The 21,667-nt window shown below is 45.2% G+C and overlaps 2 protein-coding genes across 2 annotated transcripts in view; one reads left to right on the top strand and one right to left on the bottom strand.

The window, feature by feature from the left end:
- The window catches only part of TMEM114 (transmembrane protein 114), a 996,508-nt gene that overhangs the window by 59,710 nt on the left and 915,131 nt on the right, over positions 1-21,667 (bottom strand). The gene's annotated exons all lie outside the window — the stretch shown is intronic.
- PMM2 (phosphomannomutase 2) overlaps positions 1-21,667 on the top strand; it is a 278,683-nt gene that overhangs the window by 58,895 nt on the left and 198,121 nt on the right. The window lies entirely within an intron of this gene.

The following is a 21,667-nucleotide window of genomic DNA, read 5'->3' as shown; positions in this document are numbered from 1 at the left end:
CTGAGAGGTGGAGATTGCAGTGAGCCAAGATCATGTCACTGCACTGCGGCCTAGGTGATGAAGCGAGACTACGTCTCAAAAAAAAAAAAAAATTACTTGCCCTTAAATCCTTATCTCAGGGTCTACTTCCGAAAAACCCAACCTAAGACATGTTATCTAGCACTCTTACAACTTCAAAAAGACCTTCCTAATAGCAATTAAGGAATATTTAACAACGAAGTTATTTGCTAGCTACGTGTCTGTTCCTTTGGACTATAAACCTCATTCAGGCAATATGGGATACTACAGGATGGCTCACTCAACACCATTCAGATTCACTTCTCTTTCACATTTCTAGACACCTTCCAGCCAGTAGTGGCCATGTGACATAGTTCAGACCAACGAGATAGACACAGAGTCTATTGGAAATGGCTCCCCCAAGCAAAAACGACAAGACCTTGGAAGAAGAAGGCTTTTTGTCCATCTGGAATGTAAACGTGATGTCTAGAAGTGCAGCAGCTATTTTGCAACCATGAGGATAAACCATCTGTGATGGCAAAAACAGAAAGTTACAGAGACCTGAGCACCCAATAGTATCATTGAACAATGCAACTCTCCATTGGGTGACCATATGAATACCCAATAGTATCATTGCCCCATCTTTGATTTGCCTACCTCCAGAATTCTTGTTACAAGATAAAAAACAAACCCTTATCTATTAAGCCATTAACTTAGAGTTGTCTGTTATTTGCAACTGAATGCATTGTGAATTGATGCAGAGAGGGATTGCACTGGTGCTATCCAATGGGTATCAATGGCTTTTGGGTTAGTATGTGAGACACAATATGTGTGTAATAGAAATTTGTTGATTTAATAAATGAATCCTGCAAAAAGTATCTTCTTGCAAGCACGGAGCTTATTTTGTGTGGCTGTAAGGAACTGTAAGGAACCAGCTGAAGGCTTTAGAAATATAGCTAGGATGTGGTACAGTTATTAAGATTGCTGCGCTAGAGAGAACCTCTTCTCTGTATTAAGTTTCATGAGGTCATGATGTTCTGCTGGTGAACTGGACTCCCTGGACCTGACCTCTGCATAACCATTTAAGTATAAAGCCTTTATCCATCCATTAAGGACATCTAGAAGAGCTAGCTGCCACTCTCCATATCCTAGGTGATGTAATTAGCTTAGAATGAAAAGAGATCAGTAACCCACTGGTCTAATTTTGCCATTACCCACCTGGCATAACACCAAGATATTAAAGTCTGAGCTCTCTTTCCTTGGGGAAACTTCTTCCCAAATTGGAATAGAAATCCTCAGCCAGAGAGAAACTTCTTCCAGGCATCACATGGCTGAAGGGAAAGAATTTAGACCAGGAACGAGGACAGCTGGGTTCCAGCACCAGCTCTGCCACTAGCCGGCTGAAAGGTCCTGATCTGGTTACTTCTCCTTTCTGGGCCTCAGTTTCCTCATCTGTAAGAGGGGCTGGTAAAAGCCCTTCTCTGGGAATCTATTCCAGCGATAGCTGATATGTGCTGAATTGTGATAATGAGGCAGGCCCATCAGGCACGTTCCTGCTTGAACCTTCACATCAATTTTGGGAGAGAAGTATGCCTAACACAACCATGTTACAGATAGGAACACTCAAGGCTCAGAGAAAGGTTGAGTAAGTGAATCAGTATCACACAGCTATTAAGTAGAGGAGGCAGGATTCAAACACAAGCTTGTCTAACTTCAAAGCCACGCTTTGAATGTGGGATTGGTTTCATGCATTTGAGTAACAAGAGCATAAAGCAAGACTCACATGTAAGAGATACTCAGTCAATATTTATTTGTTTATTTGTTTATTTATTTATTTATTTATTTTGAGATAGGGTCTCACTCTGTCGCCCAAGCTGAAGTGCAATGGCGTGATCTCGGCTCACTACAACCTCCGCCTCCCGGGTTTAAGTGATTTTCCTGCCTCAGCCTCCCAAGTAGCTGGGATTACAGGTGCCCACAACCACACCCAGCTAATTTTTGTATTTTTGGTAGAGACAGGGTTTCACCCTGTTGGCCAGGTTGGTCTCAAACTCCTGGCCTCAAGGGGTCCACCCGCCTCGACCTCCCAAAGTGCTGGGATTACAGGCATGAGCCATGGGGCTTGGCCTCAGTCAATATTAACTCATATGGCCTGACAATAGCTTAATATGAGAGATGTAGCGGAAAGAATTGAAGTATCAAAGAAACTTCATTTCAAATGCCACCTCCGTCCTTTATTTGCCAAGGGACAGTGATCAGTGGTTTTAGTTCTCCAAACTTCATTTTCCTCATCAGAAGAATGAGCGTAATGATACCAAATCACAGAATTATCGTCGAAATTAAATGAGACAATATCTGAGAGGCTGGGCACAGGGGCTCACACCTAGAATCCTAGGATCTTGGAAGGCCAAGGTATGGAGCATGGCTAGAGCCCCGGCGTTTGAGACCAGCCTGGGCAACACAGTGAGACCCCCTCTCTACAAGTAAAAAATTTAAAAATAAGCTGGGCATGGTGGTGAGCAACTGTGGTCCCAGCTACTTAAGAGGCTGAGGTGGGAGGATCACTTGAGCCTAGGAGATGGAGGCATAAAGATAATCCTGACTGCGAGATTATAAGGACGTGACCTGGAATCATTCATGCCAAGTCCTGAGCAGAGTCCCAGGCAGCCCAGAAAAAACAGCTGGTAAACATTAGCTCCAGCTATTAGCTCAAGTCCTTCTCCTATGAAACGCCATACGGCAGCTCAGAGTGTGACCCAGCGAGGTCACACAACTAATAAGGCATAGACTTGGCATTTAAATCCAGGCCTAACTCCAAATTCAAGGCTGTTGTTGCTACCCAGGTGTTCATCTGAACAATTAGGTCTGACACCTTTGTCTGCCCCAGCGCCACAGACAGCAGGCAGCCTACTCCTCTTCTCCATGCTGAAAACATTTAGTGTTTGCCAGGAATCAGCATCTCTACAGTTTGTTAAAGCCAGAATTGCCACATCAATGCCCAGCGCCAGCCTCCAGCCAGCTCCACCCACCCCTGCCTGCCATCTATGGCCAGGGCATACGAAGGCCATGCTAGAAATTCACTGACAGAGATTCTGAACATCACAGGGGATGGTGGGTGTGGGGACAGGAGTCAGTCAGGTCTCCCCAGTCATGTTGTCTTGAAACTGCTTGCTGCTGGGGCCACTGGCACCCCACTCCCCCAGCCCAGGCCTGCAGTGAGAGCCTTTGAGAGACAGATTTTGTCCTTCTCCCTACTGCGGCTTGGTGGGGATCCAGGAAGAAGCAAAGCACTAGAACCACAGAGCTGGGAGAACCCATAGCATCTGCCCATCATATTACAGAGAAGAAAAGTGAGACCCAGAAAAGACATAAAACGGTTACTCAAGCCCTCACCAAAGACAAGAAGAAAGGTATCTTGGTTCAGCCCAGCCACAGCCTGCCTGCAGAGCCCACATGCTGACTGTAGACCTCACAGCACCTCTGATAGAAACAATATCTGCCTCCCAGGATTGTTGGGTTAATGAAAGATGATGGATGCAACCAGTGTCTGACACATAGCAGGCATTCATGTCTAGTAAGTGGTACTGTTGTGATGACTATCACTGTCGTCATCCCCAACATCGTCATCCTCACCTTCATTCCTGAGCTCTTCTCATCCTGTTCCGTTGTGTTCAGGCCTAGGTAAGTCAGACACAGACGTCTAAAAATCCGTGCATGTATTTAAAGCACTTGTTTGTTGAGCAACTACTGTATGCCAGGCACTAAGGATACAACAGGAATAGGACAAGGTCCTCTGCCTCCTCCAGGGAGCTCACAATGTCCTGCAGAGAACAGAAAAGGAAAGAAATACATGTAACAATGTGTCACACCTGTAGTCCTAAAAATAAGTCAAAATAATACTATTTAATAATAACCACCATTTGCTGAGTGCTGAAAGATAAAAGGGCTTCCTACACCAGTGTGTTCACATAGCCCCCACTCCTGCCTTCATCCCAGTGACTCTCCCGCATAACCTGTGAGATTTCATCTTTACAGCAACCCTGTATTAGTTTCTTACGGCTGCTGTGTCAGATTATCACAAATTTGTGGCTTAAAATAACACAAATGTATTCTTAGAATTCCAGAGCTTGAGAGTCTGAAATCAGGCTCCCTGGGCTAAAGTGAAGGTGTGGGCAGGGCTCTGCTTCATCTGGAGGCTCTAGGGGAGAAATCATTTCCTTGCCATTTCTGGCTTTTAGAGGCCACCTGCATTCCTTGGCTTGTGGCTTCTTCCTCATCTGCAAAGCTGACCTCTGCTTCCACCCTTCCATCTTCTTTTTCTGACCCTCTTACCTGCCTCTTACAAGGTATCTTGTGATTACACCAAGCCCACCTAGAGAGTCCAGAATAATTTCCCCACCTCGAGATCCTTAACTCAATCCCACCTTAAAGTCACCATTGCCATATAAGGGAACATAGTCACAGGTTTGGAGGATGAAAATGTGGACATCTTTGGTGGGCCATGACTGTGCCTTCCACAAACCCTAATAAGGTAGGGACTGTTGATCACTTCTGCACTAGAGATGAGGAAACTGGGGCCTAGGGAGGTAATGTGGCGTGCAAAGTCACAAAAGTAGCTGGGATTGGAAACCAGGTTTATCTGAGCTGTGGGAGTTGAGTCTGGTTTCCACTGTGCTACAAAAGGCAATGCAGAAGTCAAGAGCAGGCCAGAGAAGACAGCTTCCAGAAAGAGAGGGAACCAAGATAAGCTGTGCAAGATAAGTAGGGCATTCTAGGGTGGCAGTGCTACACACTGCCTGCCAGAGTGACATCTATGCAGGTGACGTCCCCAAAACACACCAGGCCAGGTTCCCCTATAATTCCATTATGTCAAGGCAAAAACAGTAGCTTCAGGAAGGACTTCAACAGTTCAGCTGGTGATCTCCATTCCAGAAGTCACTTTAATGTTTGGGACGTTTCTTGAAGATCAGCCTCCTGTCTGAAAAATGGGCATTATTAATGCCTATTAACCCAAGCACATTAGCCATCCTCCTCTACCTGCTTTCCTTCTTCTCCCTAACCCTGGAGAGGGTTTTTGTTGTTGTTGTTGTTTTGTTGTTGTTGATGTTTGAGACAAGGTCTTACTCTGTTACCCAGGCTGGAGTGCAGTGGTGTAATCTTGGCTCACTGTAACTTCTGCCCCCAGGGCTCAAGCAACCCTCCCATTTCAGGCCCCCTGAATAGCTGGGACGACAGGCTCACAACCACACCCGGCTAATTTTTATACTTTTGTAGAGACAGGGTCTCACTATGTTGCCCAGGCTGGTCTTGAACTCCTGGGCTCAAGTAATCCTTCCACCTTGACCTCCCAAACTGCTGGGATTACAGGTGTGCGCTATTTCACCTGGCTTTGTTTTTTGTTGTTGTTGTTTGTTTGTTTGTTTTTGAGATGGAGTCCCTCTCTGTCGCCCAGGCTGGAGTGCAGTGGTGCGATCTCGGCTCACTGCAACCTCCACCTCCAGGGTTCAAGCAACTCTCCTGCCTCAGCCTCCTGAGTAGCTGGGATTACAGGCATGCGCCACCATGCCCCACTAATTTTTGTGTTTTAGTAGTGACGGAGTATCACCATGTTTGCCAGCCTGGTCTCAAACACCTGACCTCAGGTGATCTGCTCACCTCAGCCTCCCACAGTGTTGGGATTACAGGCATGAGCCACAGTGCCCATCACTTGTTTGTTTTTTAACAGATTTTTTAAAATTTGTATAAATGTAAGGGATCCAAGTGCAATTTTGTTACATGCATGTATTGCCTAGTGGTGAAGTCTTGGCTTTTAGTATATTCATCACCCAGGTAATGAACATTTGATCTATTAAGCAATTTGCCATCATCCACTCCCCTTCCACCTCCAATCTTCCAAGTCTCCAATGTCTGTCATTCCATACTTTATGTCCATGTGTACATACTAGTTAGCTCCCACTTATAAGAAAGAACATGCATTATTTGACGTTCTGTTTCCGAATTTTGTTTCACTTAAAATAATGGCCTTCTATAATCCCAGCTACTTGGGAGGATCACTTGAGTCTAGGAGTTCAAGACCAGCCTGGGAAATATAGTGTGACCCTATCTAAAAAATAAATAAATACATAAACTGTTTGTTTTAGAGAAACTTTAGTTTCAGAGAAAAACTGAGCAAAAGATACCCAGACTTCCTGTGTACCTGCTTCCCATCGCTGCATAGCCTCCCCCCATTATCAGCATCTACCACCATCTGTTGCAACTGATGAACCCACACTGATATATTATGATCTCCCAGAGCCTGGGGTTTTGTTCAAAAACATTTTCCAGTATTAAGAAGCATCTCGTTTCTACAGCAGGCGAGGGAAATAAACTGTCTAGACACAGGCCAGACTAGCCTGGCCTTTTCCAACCTCAGCCATTACTTAAAGTCTGAATAGAATCCCCCAGAGAACTTGCGAGCAGAGACTCCTGGGGTCATCCAGGCTGGGAAGGAGCAAACATGCTTATTATAAAAATAGTATGTAACTTTTTTAAACTTTGGGGAAAATAAGAAAATAAAAGTCACCTATGATCTCACAACCAGAGAAGACTCTATTAACATGTCAGGTGCATTTCTTTTACAATGCTTTTTCTATGAATAAAATAAAGATAATAGCATCTACTGAGCTTATTCTGAGTGCAGGGCCCTGTTTTAAATGTTTGTGTGCATGGTCCCAATCCTCACTGCCATCCTTCCAGGCAGGGACTATTATCATCTTAGTTAACAGCTGAAAATACAGAGGCAAAGAGAGATGAAACTATAAAAGGATGAATAGATGTAAATATATATGAATGGAAATGGAAGCCAGGATGGTGAGTAAGAGTATAGTCTTTGGAAGAAGACCACTTCCTATTTTTCCCTAATTTTATATATTCCTTATACGGTAATATTGACACAAGTCGTAAAATGCATGTGTTTTAAAATTCAAAAGGTACAGAACGTCATACTGTGAAAAGTCCCCTTCCCTCTCCTGAGCCCAGCTACTCAGAGGCAACCACATTTAGCAATTTCTTTTTATCTTTCCAGAGTTGTTTTATGCAGGCAAATATAGCTTTGGAGAGGTGTGCGTGTGTGTGTGTGTGTGTGTGTGTGTGTGTATCTGTGCATGCATTTCTCTTCACACAGGTGAAGCGTATAGTCTACGCTTTGCTTTGTTAATATAACAAAACGTCTCACAGGTCATTACATGTCAGTCAAGAGTGGTTTCTAATTCATCAGTTCCATGGTGTTGGGAGGATATTTAACGAGTTCCACCTCCATTTGGGTCATTGTGAGAAGTAAATAAAATAACGCAGGTAAAACACTTACCCAGAGCCTGTTACATAGTAAGAACTCACATGTAAAATATGATTATTAGAATTTTCATCATCCTGCATGTAGAGTTTTCCATTTTGTGCTTTAGGACTAAAATTATGTCACCCCATTGGATATCAAAATAAACGTAAAAATAAATGTCTATTCTTACTTTGTACTATATAGAAAAATAAACCGTAAATGGATGCCAGACCTAAATGTAAAAACTAAAGCTATAGAGCTAAAAAAAAAAAAAAAAAAAAGGAGAAAATCTGTGTGACTAGAGTTAGCAAGAATTTCTTAGCTAGGACACAAAGAGCATAATTCATTAAAAAAAAAAAAAAGTGGTAACCCCCAGTGATCACTCATCCTGGTATTCACCCCCTCTTTGTGAATGTAGTTGAGCTCTGTGACTTGATTCTATGAGTAGAATGCAGCAAAGTTGATGAGATTTCATTTCTGTGATTATGTTACATGGGCTTGTAATTGGCATCTTGCTAGTGGTCTCTGTCTATGTGCCTTCTTAGCTTGCTCACTTCATGTTGGACAGGCCAACAGGGATAGAAACCGAGGCTGGCCAGCAAGGAACTGAGATCCTCTGTAAGCAGCCCTGGAGGAACTTAATTCAGCAACAACCTGAGTGACTTGGAATTCAAAAGGTATAGAAAATTCAAAAGGTACAGAAAGCTCCTTCCCCAGTTGAGCTTTCAAATAAGACCCTGGCCCCAGCTGACAACTTGACTGCAGCCTCATGAAAGATGGAAAAGCGAAGGACCCAGACAAACTGCTCCTGACCCACAGAAACAGTGACAGAATTAATGTGCATTGTTTCAAGTGACAAAGTTTATGGTGATTTGACCCACAGCAACAAGAAACTAACACAACTGCTATGATTCTGGAGAGTGATTTGGTGCAGTGAGTCAAGGACCTTAACCCAGATACCAATAACTTGTCCAAAGTCATGTACCTTGTTAGGGAAAGGGGCAGAGCTTGAATCCAAGACTCCAGAGCCCAGGCTTTTGTGCCCACATCACACTGCCTCCCCTGGATATCCCATTACAGGTCTTTCAGCCCCTGTTGCTCCCAGGCATCCTAGCCTCCCACATCCAGCTCCCCCAGGCTCCCTCCCTCCCGGCCCACGCCAGCTCTCTCTCCCTCTTCTCCACAGAGCTCAACAGCATTGCTCTGTCTGCACACATTTTCCCAAGAGAGAAAGAAAAAGTCAAAAATTTTGTTTTTGTACAAGCTGCCCTTTTCACCTGTGGCTAAAATTCCCCCCACAGAACAGGAATAACAACCAAAGTCATACAAAAGGGAAGCTGGCAACTTGGCCCTCCTTCAGGAATATTTCCTGAGCTTGCACCATGGCCAGCAGCTGCCTGGGGCTGGAGAGATGAGGAGGAAGAAAACCAAGCCTCCTCGGGGAGCTGACAGAAACAAGCACAGGTCCCCCATAGAACAGAGTCCTCTTAATTCAGCCTGCTCAGGCAATGGACAAAACTATCCAAAGGATGGAGGATGTGCAGAAATTAATCAGTGGGCAAGTCAGGAGGGAGAGCATTTCAGATACAGAGATCCAGAGGTAGAGCATGGTCTCTGGAAAGCAAGCAACAGCCCAGTGTGGCAGTCACACCAGGAGTGACCAGGGGCTGTGAGGTAGGCATCTGACGATTGGAGCTGCCCAGCACCTATTCTTCCTTCTTCAGGTAATGGTACCCCAGTTTTCCTTAGGGGAAGCATCCCTTCCCACTGCACGGTCTTGGCGGGACTGCCAATCAAGTTGACCCACCCCCCTACAGCCAAGGTAGGCCGGATGCTTTCTCCCTGGAATTTGCATCATAAACAGGAAATATAATGATGGAAAGTATTTGGGGCATAAGGTTTACTCGTTTCTGAGACAATGCCTTGAAGAAGGTCTCTGCTTTTGTCCTAAATTTCCTGAGCCTTTCTGGACCCTTTCTTTTTCAAGGCTTGGGTTTTCCAGCTTTTCTTTCCATTTGGTGTAAGATACACACAATCACATTTTTTAGCATAAATTAGCCATTGCTGGTTTCAGGGGCTTCCAGTCAAGCCATATAAACAAATACAGAAATACATCTAGCCGGGTGTGAGGACTCAGTCACATGGCCATGGGGAGAGTAGGGAATGGATCAGACACTATAAGGAGTGAGTTTGGGATCAGAAATGCCAGGTAGCTGGTGACTGCAGACATACAGGTGAGCAACTAGGTGGCCCAAACTGTGACAATGAACTGTGGAACACAGAGAAAGGCTCAGGGACCAACCCAAAGAGTAGACGCATGTATCACTCATTCAATCGCAAGCATTTCTTAAGCACCTAAAATGTGGTCAACATTTGCCCATCTTTGTGGCCACCTGCCTGTTTCTTTGTCATCTGTCGCTTGTCTCCTGGATCAGCTACCTATTGCTGCATAATACATTACCCCAAAACTTACTGGCATAAAATCATAACTATAATGACGGTCCATTGTCTTCTGTGGGTCAAAAATTCAAGACAGTCTTGGGTGGTCTCATGAGGTTACAGTCAAGATGTCAGCCAGGGCTGCCATCACTTGAAGGCTTGACTGGGACTGGAGGATTTGCTGCCAAGGTGGCTCCCTCATAGGGCTGGCAAGTTTCTGATTGCTGCCAAGGGGTGGTGAGAACACCACCTCCAGGAAAGGGCCTGGAGCATGACCAGCCATGTGGGGAGAGAGGCCAGGGGCCATCGATATAGTAGACACATGAGTGAAGAATCTAGCCCGCGAGTGGATCCTACAGCCCCAGCTATTCTGGTCCATACCATGTGCATCAGAGAGAAACAGCCCAGCCAAACCCTTCCTAAATTCCTGCCCCATAGATCTAGAAGCAAAATAAAACAGTTGCATCAAGACATTACATTATAGAGTAGTTTTTTTTGTTTGCTTGCTTGTTTGTTGTTTTTTTTTGCGACAGAGTCTCGCTCTTTTGCACAGACTGGAATGCAGTGGTGCAATCTTGGCTCACTGAAACCTCTGCCTCCCAGGTTCAAGTGATGCTAATGCCTCAGCCTGCCAAGTAGCTGAGATTACAGGTGCCCGCCACCACACCTGGCTAATTTTTGTATTTTTAGTAGAGACAGGGTTTCACCATATGGGCCAGGCTGGTCTTGAACTCCTAACCTCAAGTGATCTGCCTGCCTAGGCCTCCCAAAGTGCTGGGATTATAGGCATGAGCCACTGCACCCAGCCTAGAGTAGTTTTTTACTCAACATTATATAATGCAAACATATTTTTGAATCCCTATTACCATTTTTTGCATCTATCCACAGGGTCTATAAGCTTGACTTCTTCTAACAGACTTTCTCAAGGGGACTGGAGGTACTGGATTACTCTGTCTACACTAGCAGAAAGCTGGTAGTGCCTGGGGGTTCACATCCTCCCATGGTGCCCCTTAGCCAATCACTGACTAGAGTAGGAGTATGAAAGCCCAGTTTCCTTGCTCTCGTGGGTTAAATGGTGCCACTCATGACCGGGCAGGGTGGCTTATGCCTGTAATCCCAGCACTTTGGGAGGCCAAGGCGGGCAGATCACGAGGAGGGTTCGACACCAGTCTGGCCAACATGGTAAAATCCCGTCTCTACAAAAAATTAGCCAGGTGTGGTGGTGTGTGCCTGTAATCCCAGCTACTCGAGAGGCTGAGGCAGGAGAACTGTGCAAACCCGGGAGGCAGAGGTTGCAGTGAGCTGAGACAGCGCTATCGGACTCCAGCCCAGGAGGCAGTGTGAGACTCCATCTCACAAAAATAAATAAATAAACAAAAATAGGTCCACACAGAAACTGTGCATCTGGCCTTATTTGGAAAAACAGTCTTCGTAGATGTAATTAAGTTAAGGATCTTGAGATGAGATAGCCCTGGATTATCCAGGTCAATGAGCCAATGGCAACTGTCTTTATAAGAACAGAAAAAGACATAGACACAGAAAATAAGAGAAGGCCATATGATGATGGAGGTACACATGGAACGGATGTGTCTACAAGCCAGGGGACTCCCAGGATTGCAGGGCCACCAGAAGCTGGAAGAAAGGCATGGAACAGATCCTCCCCTAGAGCTCGTAGAGGAAGCCGACCCTGCCAACACCTTCATTTCAGACTTCTGGTCTCCAGAACCGTGAGAGAATAAATTCCTATTGATTTTTTCTTTCTTTTTTTTTTTTTTTTTTTTTTTTAATGGAATCTCGCTTTGTTACCCAGGCTGGAGCGCAGTGGTGTGATCTCAGCTCACTGCAACCTCCACCTCCTGGGTTCAAGCGATTCTCCTGTCTCAGCCTCCCAAGTAGCTGGGATTACAGGCATGTGCCACCATGCCTGGCTAATGTTTGTATTTTTAGTAGAGACGGGGTTTCACCACATTGGCCAGGCTGGTCTTGAACTCCTGACCTCAGGTGATCCACTCGCCTCAGCCTCTCAAAGTGCTGGGATTACAGGCGTGAGCCACTGCGCCCGGCCAATTCCTGTGGTTTTAAACCACACAGTGGTGGTAATTTTTTAGACAGGTCTAGGAAACTACCACACTTGCTTCAAGGCAGGACAAATGCTAAAATGTAATTTATGCTCCAGAAACCCACAGAATCAGGCTGAGGCTGGAATCCCACTTGAACTTGAACTTGCCCTTCCCTAGTCTGCTTTCCTCACTCGACTTCCAGTTTCTCCTGGGAGCCTTCCTCAATAAATCATTTGCATATCAATTCCCATTTTCAGTCGGTTCTGGGGCCATCTGACTTAAGACAGGTAATAAGGGGCGGGGCCAAGATTTGCACCGAGGCTATCTAACCCCAGAAAGTTAGAAGACTCATGTAATTTATTTCAGAATCAGACCTACCTGGGCCAGCCCCCTAGGAGCTGAGTGACCATAGGTAAGTGGCTTAGCATCTCTGAGCCTCAGTTTCCTGATCTGCAAGATGGGGCCAGTCTTGCTATCTCCCCCTCAGGGTAGCCAGGATAATTCGAGATGGTGTATGTAAGGATGCAGCCGGAGCCCAGGCCTTGGGCACTGTGTTCTGAACCACTGGGTAGGTATGGGGCAGACACGTCTAGCCAGGTGTGCGGACTCAGGTGATGCAATCTCGCCCCCAGGCAGTGCTCTGGAAGATGTGGACCCTCCATGAGCCCTCAATGTCCCGTATGGATTAGATTTGGTTTGCGCAATGTTCCCAAGATGAAAGGAGCTAATGGCGAGCCATCTTATCAAAGCATATCTGTTAGATCTGAAGGCTCGTGGTATATCATCAGCTGAAAAAGAGAAAAATGCAAGTTGGAGGGGAAAGGGAAAAATCACAAAGGCCAGGAACACAATGAAAAGGGCAGTCTGTGTTCTGAATCTCTAACAGCAGCCCCACTCTTGTTCTTGGAGGATGGTTCTGATAGGGAAGGCATTTCAGTCAGGGAGGCATTGACTAAGCCTGTCCCATTTCACCCATGAGGAAACTGACCTTCAGAGAGGTTGAATCACAGGTGGGGTTGAATCCAGGTCTGCTCAAATCCAGAGGCCAGACTCTCAACCCTAGCCTCCCTTAAGCTGTCTGAGGTCTCTCCTGATCTGATTCCATTCTTCCCTTCACCCTCCAGCCTAGTCCCCATCCACCAAGTCCAGCATTTCAAACCACAACATGTTCTTAGAGGTTTTTACTCAATGCAGCTATGACACCCAGAGGAGTCTCAGAAACAAACAAGAAAGCCTCTCTATGAGCAGAACCACCCATCCCATCATGATCATGGATCCATAGTCATCCATCATGGCACCATGTTACTAAATGTCAAGACCACACCTGCACACCCGCACTGGAGATTTCAAGATGCCACTAAGAAATAGGTAACTAACACTCAGCACAGAATGTTCTCTGGAGCTAGTTTGGACATTCTCTGTAAAGAAGAGACCCGGTGGGATAATCTGAGATGCCTCAATGCTTTATAATTACATGAGTCATTTCCACCCAGATAGGACTGGGTAGAGTTTAGAATGCTATTTGCTCTGTGTGCTACTATACCACTGAAAGAGAGGTGGAAGTTGCCTGAGCAAATTAACTGTGTCATTTTTGCTCCATGTGGGGTCAACCCAGCCTAATACTGTGGCAAGAACAGCGATGAAATAGCTAAAATGGAATCAACCCAATGTCCATCTCAGTGGTTTGAATAAATCATCATATTACATTCATTCCTTGAAATATACTGCCATGAAAATGAACAAACCATATGGGACACAGCATAGATTCATTATACATATACATATATATATTTCATCATATATATTTCATCTACATATATTTCATCTCATATATATATATATATTTTTTTTTTTTTTTTTTGAGGTGGAGCCTCACTCTGTCACCCAGACTGGAGTACAGTGGCATGATCTCAGCTCACTGCAACCTCCGCCTTCTAGGTTCAAGCAATTCTCCTGCCTCAGCCTCCCGAATAGCTGGCATTACAGGCGTGAACCACCACACCCGGCTACTTTTTGTTTTTTGATTTTATCTTTTTGTTTTTGACTTTTTGTTTCTTTGAGACAGAGTCTCGCTTTGTCTCCAGCCTATAGTGCAGTGGCGCAATCTTGGCTCACTACAACCTCTGCCTCCCGGGTTTAAGCCATTCTCCTGCCTCAGTCTCCCAAGTAGCTGGGACTACAGGTGCACCACCACACCCAACTAATTTTTGTATATTTAGTATAGACAGGGTTTCACCATGTTGGCCAGGATAGTCTCGATCTCCTGACCTCGTGATCCACTCACCTTGGCCTCCCAAGGTGTTGGGATTACAGGCGTGAGACACCACGCCCGGCCAATTCATCTTATAATACTGAGTAAACAAAAAAATCAAACACCAAAGAATACAATACAGTGTGATTCTATTTACAGTTCAAAGCAAGCAAAGCTAAAGTACGTTGTGAGGGTGCATGCTTAGGCAGTAAAACTATAAAAACAAGCAAACAACTGAGAACCACAGAAGAAAGGATGGTGAGTATTTCTAAGGGAGTGAAGGGGAAATAAACAGAAGCTTCTGGGTTCTGGCAATATCGATATCTTGAACTGGTTGGTAATTACATGGGTGTTTCCTTTATAACTAGTTGTTATATTTTGTGTACTGTATATGTTGTACAGATGTGTTATATGAATGCTATATATCATAATAAAAATGTTTTAAGAATGTCATCCAGGGCAGGTATGGAGGCTCATGCCTGTAATCCCAGCACTTTGGGAGGCCAAGGTGGGAGGATCACTTGAACCCAGGAGCTTGAGACCAACCTGGACAACATAGCGAGACCCTGACTCTACTGAAAATAAAGTTTAAAAAATTAGCTGGGCATGAAGGCATGCACCTGTAGTCCCACCTATTCAGGAGAAAGATGTGAGAGGATGGCTTGAGTCCTGGAGTTGGAGGCTGTAGTGAGCTATGATTGTACCACTGCACTCCAGCCTGGGTGACAGCACAAAACGCTGTTTCAAAAAAAAAAAAATTAAAGAATGTCATTAGGGAATTACAAATTATAAACAATAATGGGACCTATTAGCATGGCCAAATCCAGAATACTGACAACCCCAAATGCTGGCAAGCATATGAATGAAAAATGGTACAGCAACTTTGGGAGACAGTTTGGGAGTTTCTTACAAAGCTAAACCTACTCTTATTATATGATTCAGCAATTATACTCCTTGATATTTACCCAAATGAAGTGAAAATTTATGTCCACATAAAAACCTGCACACAGATGTTTCTAGCAGGCTTTACTCATGATTGTCAGAATTTGGGAGCAACCGAAATATTCTTCAGCAGGTGAATGGATAAAAACTGAAGTACCTCTAACAGTGGAAAATTATTCAGTGCTAAAAAGAAATGAGCTATCAAGCCATGAAAAGATATGGACAAACTTTAAATGCATATTACCAAGTGAAAGAAGTCAGCCTGAAGAGGGTACATACAGGATGATTCCAATTCTATGACATTCAGCTGTATGACATTCAAAGCTAAAACTATGGAGACAGTGAAAAGATCAGTGGTAGCCAAGGGTTGGGGAGAAAGAACGGATGAACAGGCAGAGCAGAGGATTTGTAAGGCAGTGAAATTATTCTTTATGATACTTTAATGGTGGCTACACATCATTACACATTGGTCCAAACCTACAGAAGGTACAACACCAAGAGTGAGCCCTAATGTAAACTATGGACTTGGGTGATAGATGATTGACATGGTTTGGCTGCATCCCCAACCAACTCTTACCCTGAATTATAATAATCCCCATGTGTCAAAAGCAGGGTCAGGTAGAGATAATTGAATCATGGGGGCAGTTTCTCCCATACTGTTCTCGTGGTAGTGAGTAAGTCTCATGAGATCTGATGGTTTTATAAATGGGAGTTCCCTTGCACAAGCTCTCTTGCCTGCCGCCATGTAAGATGTGACTTTGCTCCTCATGTGCCTTCCACCATGATCATGAGGCCTCCCCAGCCATGTGGAACTGAGTCAACTAAACCTCTTTCCTTTATAAACTACCCAGTCTCAGGTATGTCTTTATTCACAGTGTGAGAACAGACCACTACAATGATCATGTATTAATGTAGGTTCACAGATTGTAACCCATGCACCACTTTTGGGGGGTAGGGAGGGAGGATGTTGCTAGTGAGGGAGGTTAAGGGCAGGGGTCAGGGAGAATATGGTCGACACACAAGGAATCTCTGTATTTTCCACTCAGTTTTGCTGTGAACGTAAAACTACTCTAAAAATAAGGTTTATTATTATTTTTAAGTTTTAAGAAATAAAGAAAAGGCAAAGGAAGAAAAGAAAAGGGAAAGGAATCTTGGGCACATAACTTACTCTCGGCACCTCGTCTATAAAATAGGAAAAAACAACACCTCACTCACAGACTTGTGAGGACAAAAAGTGAGAAAATGTGTAAGCTGTCGAGCGTATCTTCCATTCATCTGGGAGTTACTGACCAGGACACGAGTTCATATTCCTGAGCCACTGCCCCCTTACCAGCTAGAAAAAAACCAACTGGCCAGGAGCAGTGGCTCAGGCCTATAATCCTAGCACTTTGGAAGGCCACAGCAGGAGGATCACTTGAGCCCAGGAATTTGAGATCAACCTTGGGAACATAGTAAGACCTCGTTTCAGTGGCACATGCCTTTAATCCAGCTACTCAGGAGGCTGAGGCGGGAGGATGGCTTGAGCCCCGGAGATCCAGACTGCAGTGAGCTATGATCTTGCCATGCAATCCAGCCTGGGTGATGGGATCTAACCAAATGCCCACTAACTTGAAGGAAACAGATGTAGTTTGTTCATTCGTTCGTTCGTTCGTTTATTTATTTATTGAGACAGGGTCTCACTCTGTCACCCAGGCTGGAGTGCAGTGGCATAATTGCAGCTCACTACGCATTTATCTCCCAGGCTCAAGTGATCCTCCCACTTCACCCTCCCCAGTAGCTAGGACTACAGGTGCACGCCACCACGCTCAGCTAATTTTTTTAATTTTTGTAGAGAGAGGATCTCACTATGTTGCCCAGGCTGGTCTCAAACTCCTGGCCTCATGAAATCCTCCCACCTTGGCCTTCCAAAGTGCTGGGATTGCAGGAGTGAGCCACTGCGCCTGGCCAAGATGTAGTTTAAATAAAATAGGATAAATAATTAATTAAATAGAAACAGAAATAAAATGACAGACCCAAAGGCTGTCGGACAGTGGCATGTTGAAAAGTGGCTAGTCCTTCCCTGGGGGCAAAGGTGCCTGAGCCTCCCCACCCCTCATCTCACACTCTGGTTGCTCTGTATATTTGAGGCTGAGGACTGCAGTCTGCTGGGATTCTACAGTCAGTGCTAGGTTTCGGGGAGGAGAGACTGGTCAGGAACAGACACTGCCCACAATCCTCTACCACATTTGTGGCCTCCCCAGGGTCCTGGGGGTAACCTAGAAAGAAGATAAACAGAGCGGGCTTGTAACAATTGAAAATATCTATTTTTCTCCCAAAGCCAGACACAAGAAGGAACAGGGTGACTTCTTCAGCTCATCTCAAGGGAACACTTTGATCCAGGTCTAATGGATCACTAAACTCTCCTCTCCCTGCTGAGTGGGTGGAATGTCAACAGCCCAGAGCAACAGTGCCCCCAGCAGTGTTCCAAATGTCTTCAGTCTCTCATTCATTCTGCAAATAACCCCAACCTCCAGCTCCAGCCCCTGTGATGTGCCAGGTGCTGGCATTATAGCAGCCAGGCAAGGCTCTGCTCTCAAGCAGCTAACATCGTAGCTCAAATAAAATACAACAAATAGGCCAGGCGCGGTGGCTCACGTCTGTAATCCCAGCACTTTGGGAAGCCGAGGCAGGCGGATCATGAGGTCAGGAGATCAAGACCATCCTGGCTAACATGGTGAAACCCTGTCTCTACTAAAAACGAAAAACATTAACCAGGCATGGTAGCACGCACCTGTAATCCCAGCTACTCGGGAGGCTGAGGCAGGAGAATCGCTTGAACCCAGGAGGCAGAGGTTGCAGTGAGCTGAGATCGTACCACTGCACTCCAGCCTGGGTGACAGAGAGACACCATCTCTAAATAAATAAATAAATAAATAAATAAATAAATAAATAAATAATAGGTCATTCCAGAGAGTGACAGACCTAAAAAGAAAATATAAGTTGCCAGTTGCAGTGGCTCATGCCTGTCATCCCAGAAACTTGGGAGGCCAAGGTGGGAGGATTGACTGAACCCAGGAGTTCGAGACCAGCTTGGACAACACAGCAAGACTTCATTTCTACTTTAAAAAAAAAAAAAAGGAAATAAGAAAGAAAATTAAAGGGTGTGTAAAGGAGAGCTACTTGGGCAGATAGTAGGGGGCAACACATGATGGGATGGGCAGGGAAGGGCCAACTGAGCAGATAATATTTAAGCTATGGGTCGGGCACAGTGGCTCACGCCTGTAATCCCAGTACTCTGGGAGGCCAAGGTAGGTGGATCACCTGAGGTCAGGAGTCAGAGACCACCCTGGCCAACATAGCAAAACCCCATTTCTACTAAAAATACAAAAATTAGCCAGGCATGGTGGCGGGCACCTGTAATCCCAGCTACTTGGGAGGCTAAGGCAGGAGAATTGTTTGAATCCAGGAGGCAGAGGTTGCAGTAAGCCATGATCGTGTCACTGCACTCCAGCCTGGGTGACAGTGAGACTCTCACAAAATTAAAAAAAAAAAAAAAATTATAAAATTAAAAATAAAAATAATTTAAGCTATGTTGGACGAGAAGGAGCCAGTTGTAACGATGGAAACTGGGCTGAGGGTGGGCTTTCTGAGCCAAGGGAAAGGCAAATAAAAAGACCTTAGGCACAAATTAGCCAAAACCTTGTATTAGTCTCTTAACTATATACAAACGGGGTGACTTCAACCAATAGACCTGCATTCCCGCACAGTTCTGGAGGCCATGAGTCCAAAATCAAAGTACCAGCATGGCTGGGTCCTTCTGGAGGCTCTGAGGGAGAATCTGTTCTGCGCCTGGGTCCTGCCACCTGGAGGCTGCCGGCAATCCTGGGCGATCCTTGGCTCTTACATGCCTCACCCCAATCTCTGCCTGTCTCCACATTGTCTTCTTTCTGAGTCCTCTCCTCTTCTGATAAGGACAGCCATCACTGGACTGAGGGCCTGCCCTAAATCCAGGATGATTTCATTTCAAGATCCTTAACTACTTGCATCTACAATGGCCCTATTTCTTTTCCTTTTTTCTTTTCTTTTTTTTTTTTTTTAAATACAGGGTCTCTCTGTCGCCCAGGCTGGAGTGCAGTGACGCAAAAACCACTCAGTGCAGCCTCAACCTCCTGGGCTCAAGTGATCTTCCCTCCTCTGTCTCCCAAGTAACTGGGAACACAGGCACGCACTACCATCCCCAGCTAATTTTTTAAAGCTTTTTTGTTTATTTTGCTTCATTCCTTTTATGGCTGAATAACAATACAATGGTATGGATAGACCACATTCTGTCTAGCTTGAGAAAACATATAATTGTGAGGGTTTTTTTAAATTCATAATTGATCTTATACAATACGAATGGCACTGTAATTTACTTCGTTTTTTGTTGGGTTTTTTTTTTTTTTCATCTATCAGTGCGACTTGGTGAAGTGAGTAAAATTGGTGGGTTCTTTAAAATATAACAGACGCTGTCAGATCATGTCAAGAAATGGAAGCGAGTTATTGTGCGGAACGCTCCACGGGTGATACGCCACTCATTCTCACAACACGCCAGGAAAGGTATTATCAGTATTCGAGACACTAGGAAATTAAGTTTCAAAGAAGTAAAGCAATTGGCTGAGTACCAAGCATATGAAAAGCTCTTCAAAATTAGGTATTGAATGGATGAATATAATTATCAGTGGCCGAGCTGGGGATTTGAACTCAGCTCTGTGCACTTACTTGAAGGTCAACCTCCTGCCTCTGCACACAGAACCAGGAAACAGACCACTGTGCATTTAAAGCAGTTGCTGTTATATGCTGATGGGAGGCGGGGGCAGAATTATAATCACCCACTTTCAGTAGTCCTGGAGGACAAGCTCTCTCTCCAGGAGGACAAAATTTTCTAGGGCTGACTGGGAAAACACATCAAACATTTGGTAAATGCACGACCTTTGGAGAAAGGACTGTTCTGAATAACTAAGCTAATAACAATCACCCGACAGCAATTTCCTGCAAGCTGGTTTCTTAACACACATCTGGCAGTTCATCCGCCTTCCCCTCTGCTGCACACGTGGTTTGTCATCAGTCCAGGTGGCGGGAGTGATGGACACTCCAGCGTGTGTGAGCATGCACTTTAACCCTTGCTTCGCTAAGTCTGGGGGAGACTCTCACAGCAAAAGACCTGCCTGGGACACCAGGAAGGGCATTTAACCCTAAGGCTCCACTCAACGGGCTCACTGGGACATTTCGAAAATGTGATTCTGAGGCCGGGTGCGGTGGCTCATGCCTGTAATCCCAGCACTTTGGGAGGCCAAAGAGGGCAGATCACGTGAGGTCAGGAGTTTGAGACCAGCCTGGCCAACACGGTGAAACTCCGTCTCTACTAAAAATACAAAAATTAGCTGGCTGTGGTGGCGGGTGCCTGTAATCCCAGCTACTCAGGAGGCTGAGGCAGGAGAATTGCTTGAACCCGGGAGGCAGAGGTAGCAGTGAGCTGAGATGATGTCACTGCACTTCAGCCTCGGTGCCAAAGGGAGACTCTGTCAAAAGAAGGAAGGAAGGAAGGGAGGGAGGGAGGGAGGGAGGGAGGCAGGGAGGGAGGGAGGCAGGGAGGGAAAGAAAATGTGAGTCTGCATCTCACTAGCTAGGTAACGCTGAGCAAGGCATTTCGCCTCTCTGAGCTTCGGAGTGGGTGTGAGAATGAAGGAAAACCACAAGATGAATGGGCCAGCAGTGTGCCTTGTTCATAACTGAGGCTTAGGAACAGAGGGCCCACTCCCACACTCCCCCAGCTACCATCTCTTTGCAGCCCTGCCAAGAAGGGCTGGCTTTCTTTCCCCTTATCTAGTGACCTATTACTGTGTTGCAAACCACCTCAAAATTTGTGGCACAAATAATAACCCTTTGGGGCCATCTGGGCTGCTATAACAGAATACCATAGGGTGGCTGATAAACAAACACATTCATTTCTCATGGTTCTAGGGGCTGGAAAGTCCAAAATCAAGGCACTGGCAGGTTCTGTGTCCAATTCTTGGTCATAGATGGCTGTCTTTTTGCTGTGTCCTCACGTGATAGAAGGGGTGAGGCAGCTCTTTGGGGCCTGTTCTGTAGGGGCACTAATGCCCTATAAAATATTATAGGTTTGACAAGAGGAGGGATGCAATCTGACTTTTTATTTTAAAGGGTCATTCCCCCTGGTTTAAATTTGAAGACAAAACTCCCAAGGGTGAGAACAATGCCTTCCTAGTGCCCTCCCCACCACCCAACATCCTCTGGGCACAACTGAGAGAACCCTCAGTGAACTAGAGAGAAAACTATGAATAGAATCTGGTCCCAAGACACCCAACTGACTCTTTGTGTACTGTCCTGGGGGATTTCAGGAAACATAATCTGTGTCTTAAAAAAAAAAAAAAAGTCTTATTTGTGTTGCTTAGTCACCCTATCAACTCTCCACGTTTTATTATCAGTAACCGTGAAATTGATGTTGATTTAATTGTTTTGCAAAGACCAAAAAAAAGTAATTTAGACAAAGGTTGCCAGCTGGGGCCATGTGTGTGCATGTGTGTACACATGAGCACACAGGGATATAGATTTTACATATGTGGACTTTACACATGTTCCTGTGTATTTGTGTGCTCACTGACATGTCTGAGAATGGACACCACTGTG

Source organism: Macaca thibetana, chromosome 20, assembly GCF_024542745.1.
Source record: "Macaca thibetana thibetana isolate TM-01 chromosome 20, ASM2454274v1, whole genome shotgun sequence".
NCBI lineage: Eukaryota > Metazoa > Chordata > Mammalia > Primates > Cercopithecidae > Macaca > Macaca thibetana.
Note: the sequence above shows the minus strand (reverse complement) of the source record. Positions and strands in the feature narration are given on the sequence as shown.